Source organism: Electrona antarctica (genome assembly GCF_951216825.1).
Source record: "Electrona antarctica genome assembly, chromosome: 16".
NCBI lineage: Eukaryota > Metazoa > Chordata > Actinopteri > Myctophiformes > Myctophidae > Electrona > Electrona antarctica.
The window spans coordinates 2476673-2485386 of NC_136797.1; positions in this window are offsets into that span (position 1 = coordinate 2476673).

An 8714-nucleotide genomic window follows, 5' to 3' on the forward strand; every position below is an offset into this window, starting at 1 on the left:
CCCCACCCCCCCCCCCCCCCCCCCCCCCCCCCCCCTACTGTCTGTCTGTCCCTCTATAAAAAAAATAATAAAAGGAAAAAGACACTATAAAACATTAAAATAAATGTGATACTGGTACATCCAAGGAGAAAAATATTTGCATTAAACAACGTTAAACAACATTAATCCATTTTGGGCGGGAACCCCTTTTGGTGTTTGAAGCATTCCGTTATAATTTAGCTATTGAAAAATAGCAGATCTACAAGCTCGTAGCGCGCCACCGAGTGGCGCTCTACGAGCTTGTAGATCTGCTATTTTTGAAAAAACCGTTAAAATGTGGCACAAATCTTTGAATATATATTTCAGAGCGAACATTTAAAAAAAAAAAATAGCTATTGAAAAATAGCAGATCTACAAGCTCATGGCACGCTACGAGCTTGTAGGTCTGCTATTTTTTGAAAAATTGTGAAAATATTTATTTCAGAAAACTGGAGGATTTAGAAGATTTTGAGGTCAGGCCTAAATGGGTTAGACCAATAAATAATAAATAAAATAAACAACAGTATTGTGACACTGCCTCCTGGTGTGGCCTTTGTTAAATCAATCATGTGCATAATTTGTTTTGACACTCAAATTAATTAATTTCCTCAATCCGTTGGAATACCAGACATTATTTTTACCCAGACGTTTCCGTGTCGATCATTCAACGTTGTGGTTTTTCTCCTTTAATTATGTCTAAATGTCAAAATGCCAAACCACACAGCTTGTGTTGTGCCTGTCAATCAAATCCAAATCATCGCTGAGAACAGATTCTACAAATGCATTCTAAATCCTGACAGTTTTCTGAAAACCCTCATGTTTCTATATCAGTGGTTCTCAAACATTTTCATGTCAAGGAGCCGCAAAAATATATATACAGACAGACAGACAGACAGACAGACAGACAGACAGACAGACAGACAGACAGACAGACAGACAGACAGACAGACGTTGATCATATCTGACATCATACAAAAGGCTTAATGACTGACTGACAGTGTTGCCAGATCGAGAGTGTGAGAGAATTAAGCCAAGAGGTCCACGAAAACGAGCCCAAAAGAAGTGACTCCTGATCACGATCATACACACACGCACGGGCACGGACACACACACACACACACACACACACACACACACACACACACACACACACACACACACACACGCACACGCACACGCACACACACACACGGGCCAATATGCCGCATAGTATCAAAAAGCTGCTCCAACTTGAACACTAGATCCTACTTGAACACTAGATCCTTGAACACTAGATCCTACTTGAACACTAGATCCTTGAACACTAGATCCTACTTCAAATGTTGTCTAAATCATGACCGTTTTCTGAAAAACGATTTCATGTCAAGGACACCAAAAACGATATGTAATTGGCCCCGCCGACCCCCATCTGAAAAGATGCAGTAACTTCCAGGGAGCTCCCCAGAAGCAAAGATTTGAGTTAAAACAACGTTCGCTCCGAAATAATATATAAATATATATTCAACAATTTGTGGCACATTTTTTACGATTTTTCAAAAATAGCAGATCTACAAGCTCGTAGCGCGGCACTGGGTGTCATTTTTCAACAGCTATAGTATAACGTAATGCTTACAACACCAAAAGAAAAGAAGGAAAGTGCAGTGGAGCGATGCCAAGTGGTGTGATGTGATCACGTTTCTGTACTTAGTGATCCAATCAGGCATATTAAATCGTTTATATGGGGATTAGTGAAGATATGAGGAAGGAAAACAAACAATATATTGTATAATTAATGCCCCCCCCCCCCCCCCCCCGGGCCCCATGGCACAAAACATGTACAGGTGGGGGTCTGTCTGTGCACTCTGTGGACAACTATACATAAATATTATGTTGTCTGGGCAGGAACCCCTTTTGGTGTTTTAAAGCATTATGTTATACTTTAGCTGTTGAAAAAATAGCAGATCTACAAGCTCATAGCGCGGCACCGAGTGCCGCGCTACGAGCTTGTAGGTCTGCTATTTTTGAAAAATCGTGAAAATGTGGCGCAAATCTTTGAATAATTCTTTCAGACATTTTTAACATTTTTAACTCATATCTTTGCTTGTGGGGGAGGGGTCCCTGGAACTACATATTTTCAGATGGGGGTTAGCAGCCAAATACAGAAAACGTTGACATGAAAGGTTGAGAAACACTGACATTTTTCAGAAAACTGAAGGATTTAGAAGGCATTTGTAGAACCGTCCTCAGGTCTACATGGTTTAAATATCATAGGAATCAAGCCCAAATAAAGCAACTACAGCCCCATAATAAAACTGCAATCGTGGCCTGGGCCGTGACTCAGCGGTCCAGAGGCACCGTGGCTGGTAATCCCAGTCTGTGGGTTCGACTCCCGATCCCGACGGCCTTTACTGCATGTCACCACCCCCCCCCCCCCCATCTCTCTCCCCATTTCCTGTCAGCCTACTGTCTGTCCCTCCATAAAATATATAAAATAAAAGCGAAAGCCAAAAAATTGCAATACTACTGCAACCCAAAATGTACAAGACATTTTACAAAAACCTTAACCCATTTTGGACTGAGGCCGATTCTAAAAAGCCCTCTAAATCCTGACCTAAGCTTTCTGAAAAACTTCAAATATTTATCTAGCAGCATCAAAGTTTTTTTTTTTTTAAATAATACTGTACAGAACCCAAAGAGGGGTTCCCTCTATATAATTTGAAAAAAGCTTACGTGTTTTAAGCTTATAGATCAGCTATTTCCGCATTATTATTTGTTTTAATTTTTAAATATAAAAAAATATATCAGTAATTTATTTGTATATTTCAGTCATTTGGTCAGGCAAACTGTACACATGTTTCAGATCAGTTCCAAATCTTCCAATATTCTAAAAAAAAAAACACGATTAAATCGCTAAATTGCAATTATTCGTGCGACGAATCAAACTAATCAAATCGTCACCTAAAAATAAATAATAATAATAAAAAAAGAGAACTTAAAAAAAAAAACCTTAAAAAAGTACGTAATTAATTCTAATTGTTGTTATTGCAATTGCGCATCTTACTTGTAGTAGTAGTAGTTATAGGTAGAGTACGTACCAACATTGATGTGTACCGATGTGGAGGCTAGCGGTGCTGTGGCCAGACACAGGAGGGTCAACCACAGCAGACCGCTGGTGGAGGTGGTGGAGGTGGTGATGGAGGTGGAGGTGATGGAGGTGGTGATGGAGGTGGAGGAAGCCATGGATGATGAGCGCTGGTGGTGCATCGCAGGAGGAGAGCTCGTCTGCAGCGTGCTCCAGTCCACAGTCACAAAGCACAGGTATACAGGTGATGTGGAGGAGAGGTGTGTGTGTGTGTGTCACACACAGGTAGGTGATGTGGAGAACGGTGCCACCAGACACCATGCTTTATACTCAGTGCATATGGGGACGATGTGGGCAGGTCACGTGTCAGTCCGTGACACCCTCCATCATGTCACAGTGTGTGGCACGCGTGATGTATGTGATGTCACCTGGGCCGGCCGCCCTGCACTTCCTTGTTCCATTCCAATGGGACAAAAAGTATATACTCACATAGTTTTCTAATTTTTTTATCCCACGATTTTGCAACCCATTTTCTTTCACCCAGTTTCAATTGGGGGGGGGGGGGGGGGGGGGAGGGACTGACCTCATGCTTCCTTCTATGCATGAGGAGTCCAAGCTGCTTATTTTTCACCTGACTGGCACTTTTATCCAAGGCACTTTACATAGATTGTGACACACACACTTTCACACACCGATGACAGGAGAAACCATGCAAGGCACCAACCTGCACGTCAGCAGAAATTAGGGGTTCAGAGTCTTGCTCAAGGACACTTCGACACTAACTCTGGGGGAGCCCACAGGGATCGAACTGGCAACCTTGCGGTTGCCATCCGGCCACTCTACACCTGAGCCACCGGCGCCACCGCCACACGCCAACAGCGCCCACAGCGTCCCCAGCGAGAATCGAACCCAGGACCTTCTAGCTGTGAGGTGACAGCATTGCACATTGCATATTACTGTCGTAGCAAAAACAAAAATATATACAGTATATTCTACTTTTGAATTGGAATCCAAAAATAGAATCCAGTTGAAACGGCTGAAATCAATAACATTAAGTGAAGGTGGGGGCCGCATGTGGCCCCCGGGCCGCCTGTTGGACCCTGTATGATAAACAGCAGCCTGCACCTGGGCCCGCTCCCCCACTTGTTAACGATGTCACGTCGTCAGCGCACACGTGACACACCTTGGTACACCTCTACTCGACGAGCAGCAGGGATTCCACAGAAAGCTGTCGGGCCCGCACGAAACCCAACGCCCCCGAAAACGATAAATATGTCACACTTGATCTTCAAAGATAGAGGGAGGGAGGGAGGGAGGGAGGGAGGGAGAGCAGCGGGAGGGACATTTTTCTTGCCATAATTAATTTGTTTCCTTGTTGTGAACAAACCTCCGGCCAGAAATAGGTGTTTCACTTCCTCGTGTTTCCACTGCTTGTGGCTTACTGGCTTCCCTTCATCACTGCCTACTGACAAGGGGAGGGGATTTTTATTTTATATATTTTTTATGTAGTTTCCTTGTCCTTGTCCAAACAGATTAGCAGAATCTTTTGTTTTTCTTCTTCCTCGTATATATATTATCTTCACTAATCCCCAATTAAACAATTTCATATGCCTGAAAGGATCTACAAAGTAGTAGAAATGTGATCCCATGTGACACCCGTACTGGCATGGCTCCACTGGCTCCCCCAGCCTGGCCTGTCCTGGCATGGCTCCACTGGCTCCCCCAGCCTGGCCCGTCATGGCATGGCTCCACTGGCTCCCCCAGCCTGGCCCGTCATGGCATGGCTCCACTGGCTCCCCCAGCCTGGCCCGTCATGGCATGGCTCCACTGGCTCCCCCAGCCTGGCCCGTCATGGCATGGCTCCACTGGCTCCCCCAGCCTGGCCTGTCCTTGCATGGCTCCACTGGCTCCCCCAGCCTGGCCTGTCCTTGCATGGCTCCACTGGCTCCCCCAGCCTGGCCCGTCATGGCATGGCTCCACTGGCTCCCCCAGCCTGGCCCGTCATGGCATGGCTCCACTGGCTCCCCCAGCCTGGCCCGTCATGGCATGGCTCCACTGGCTCCCCCAGCCTGGCCCGTCATGGCATGGCTCCACTGGCTCCCCCAGCCTGGCCCGTCATGGCATGGCTCCACTGGCTCCCCCAGCCTGGCCCGTCCTGGCATGGCTCCACTGGCTCCCCCAGCCTGGCCCGTCCTGGCATGGCTCCACTGGCTCCCCCAGCCTGGCCCGTCATGGCATGGCTCCACTGGCTCCCCCAGCCTGGCCCGTCATGGCATGGCTCCACTGGCTCCCCCTCCATGGCCCGTTGAACCCTTTCAGGACAAGAACACCGTTTGGAGTTTTAAGAGTTACTTTAAACTTTAGCTATTGAAAAATAGAGCAGATCTACAAGCTCGTAGCGTGGCACCGAGTGCCGCGCTATGAGCTTGTAGATCTGCTATTTTTGAAAAAAACGCGGAAAATGTGGCGCAAATCCTTGCATATTATATTATTTCAGAGCGAACGTTTTTAATTCACATATTTCTTTGCTTCTGGGCCCACTGACATAGAAACAGAACCACTGACATAGGAACAGAACCACTGACATAGGAACAGAACCACTGACATAGGAACAGAACCACTGACATAGGAACAGAACCACTGACATAGGAACAGAACCACTGACATAGAAACAGTTCTCAGGTCCAAATGGGTTAACCGTTAACCCATTCTGGACGGGAATCGGGGCGGGGCGGGGGGGGGAATCGGGGCGGGGGTCGGGGCGGGGCGGGGGTCGCGAGACATTCCCAAAGAATGTCCGGGGTATGTATTGCCCTTTCGTTGATTTATTATTTGACATAAGTAGCCGCGGAATAAGTGTGATAATGTCTGGCTAGCTGGTTATTGTTGGATATAATTCACCTTCAGTCTGTGAATGATATTATATCTGCAGCTAGCCTGACATTATCCCTTACATATTGATGACCCCTGACCCCTGACCCCTGACTAACCAAGAACACATACACATTTAACATCTTTATTTGCATTCACATTTTACAAGAAATTCTTGAACACAAACAATAGTGGATGCGCAAACTAGAAAAGCTCTCCAACAAGTGCTTCAGGATACAGATCACGGGTACAGGAAGCATCGCCTTCTCCATATATGGCGACTGCCAATTATTGCAGACACTGAACAGAATGTAGCCGATGCCTGATCAGCTCTCGGCTTATTGGGCATGCCTGCAATCTGCAGGGCAGGCCCCTCACGACTGATTTATGGACATTACCGAGGCTTCCAAATATGAACACAAGTAGTTTACATTTGTAGCCAAGCTGTATAATAGCATCCTTAAGACGCTGGTACTTAAGCACCTTGGTAAGGAATGCCTCTTCCAGACTGTGGTCAAATGTATACATGCCACTTCCAAAATGGTCACTTCTCTACTGTCCTCATCAACAACAACAATATCTGGTGTATTAGCTGTGACATCTGAAAGGGCATCATTTTCATTATTGTGCATGAACATGGCAGGTGAAACACGTGAGTGCTTATACATTTTGGCAGATGATGAAACATATGAACTTATGTCCTTAGCTAATAGGTCACCAATTCTGTCGTGCCTAGCAATATACATTCCCTTATATACATAGCAGCCACACACACACACACACACACACACACACACACACACACACACACACACACACACACACACACACACACACACACACACACACACACACACACACACACACACACACACACACACACACACACACACACACACACACACACACACACACACACACACACACACGCACACACACACACGCACACACACACACTGCAGTGTTGTTTTTGGCAGCAAAGTTTGATTTTAGTTTTAGTCAGTGTCTTTTGAAAAGTTTTCGTTTAGTGTTATTCACATTTTAGTCACCTGGAATGTATTAGTGTTAGTCTAGTTTTAGTCGACTAAATGTCATGAGATTTTAGTCGACTAAAACTACAGTTGATTTAGTCAAACAAAATGTGTTTTGGCAGGCCTTGATGCCGTCGTAATGACTGTTTTTTTCACGATCTACAAGCCCACAACGCGTCGCAGCGCGCCGCGTTGTGGGCTTGTAGATCTGCTATTTTCAGCATGCAACCAAGTATTAAATGACTTATACTGGATCTCTTGTCCACCAGTCCCTTCCTAACATTTTAGTCTAGTTTTTATTTGTTGACAAAATCATCAGTATATTTAGTCTTAGTTTTAGTCGTCATAGCTTAGTTTTCATTTAGTTTCTGTCAGTGGAAAAAGGTAGTCGACGACAAAACCGGTTTTCCTCTCTTAGAGGAAACACTTAGAGGAAATGAGGAAATGCAGTTACGGCGAAAATCTTACATGAACCGCTTAACCCTAACGAGGAATTTGTGCGCACGCGCACGCACACGCGCACACACACACACACACACACACACACACACACACACACACACACACACACACACACACACACACACACACACACACACACACACACACACACACACACACACACACACACACACACACACACAGATAGAAGATCCGGTGGGGGGAGGGTGACATCATCCATTCATTGTCGATGGGACAGAAATCTGCTCGTCCACACAAAAATAAATCACACTTGTGTGAAGTGAGGGGCGCTCTTATCATCATCATCATCATGCACCATCTCATTCCGGCCGATCACAATTTGCGTCCTCACTTTCCCGTCCTTGATCATTGAGGGGCGCTATAGCCCCTCCTATACACAGGTTCGATGTTTGTCTTTAGTTCAATGTTTGTTGCACTCGGTGCCGCGCTACGAGCTTGTAGATCTGCTATTTTTCAACAGCTAAAGTATAACATAATGCATGAAACACCAAAAGGGTTCCCGTCCTGAATGTGATAATAAAGAAACGCCATAAAAATATTTGTATTTTCTTTTTCTTTTTTTTTTTACATATTTTGTCACTTGTTCGAATGCGGCCCACCTGTCAAAAATAGCTAAAATCATTCAAATGGAAGAAAGCAGAAAATGGGAAAAATGTAACAATCATCATTTACTTTCTCTAATAACAATAAAACATGAACCTTGGTTGAAAAAAAATATTATGTTATAATTATGTTATAATTGAAAAATAGCAGATCTACAAGCTAATAGCGCGCCACCGAGTGGCGCGCTACGAGCTTGTAGATCTGCTATTTTTGAAAAATCGTGAAAATGTGGCGCAAATCTTTGAATATATTCTTATAACTCAAGTCTTCGCTTCTGAGGGGTCCCTGGAACAACATATTTTCAGATGGGGGTCGGCGGCCAATTACATATAATGTTTTGGGGTCCTTGACATGAAATATTGAGCACCACTGATACAGAAACACGTATTTCAGAAAACTGTCAGGATTTAGAAGACATTTTTTAAATGTCGATGTCAGGCCTAAATGGGTTATGTACTACTAGGACTTATCAGAGGAAATTATGTAAAGAAAAAAAAGAAAAAGATTTATGCAAATTCTATGCACATTTATATTAATTATTAAAATAATAATAATACATTAATAATTTACATTTGGGGGATATCTTTCACAATAACAAATTAAACATGTTCTAGACATTCTAATGATCACTAAAAAATATATATATA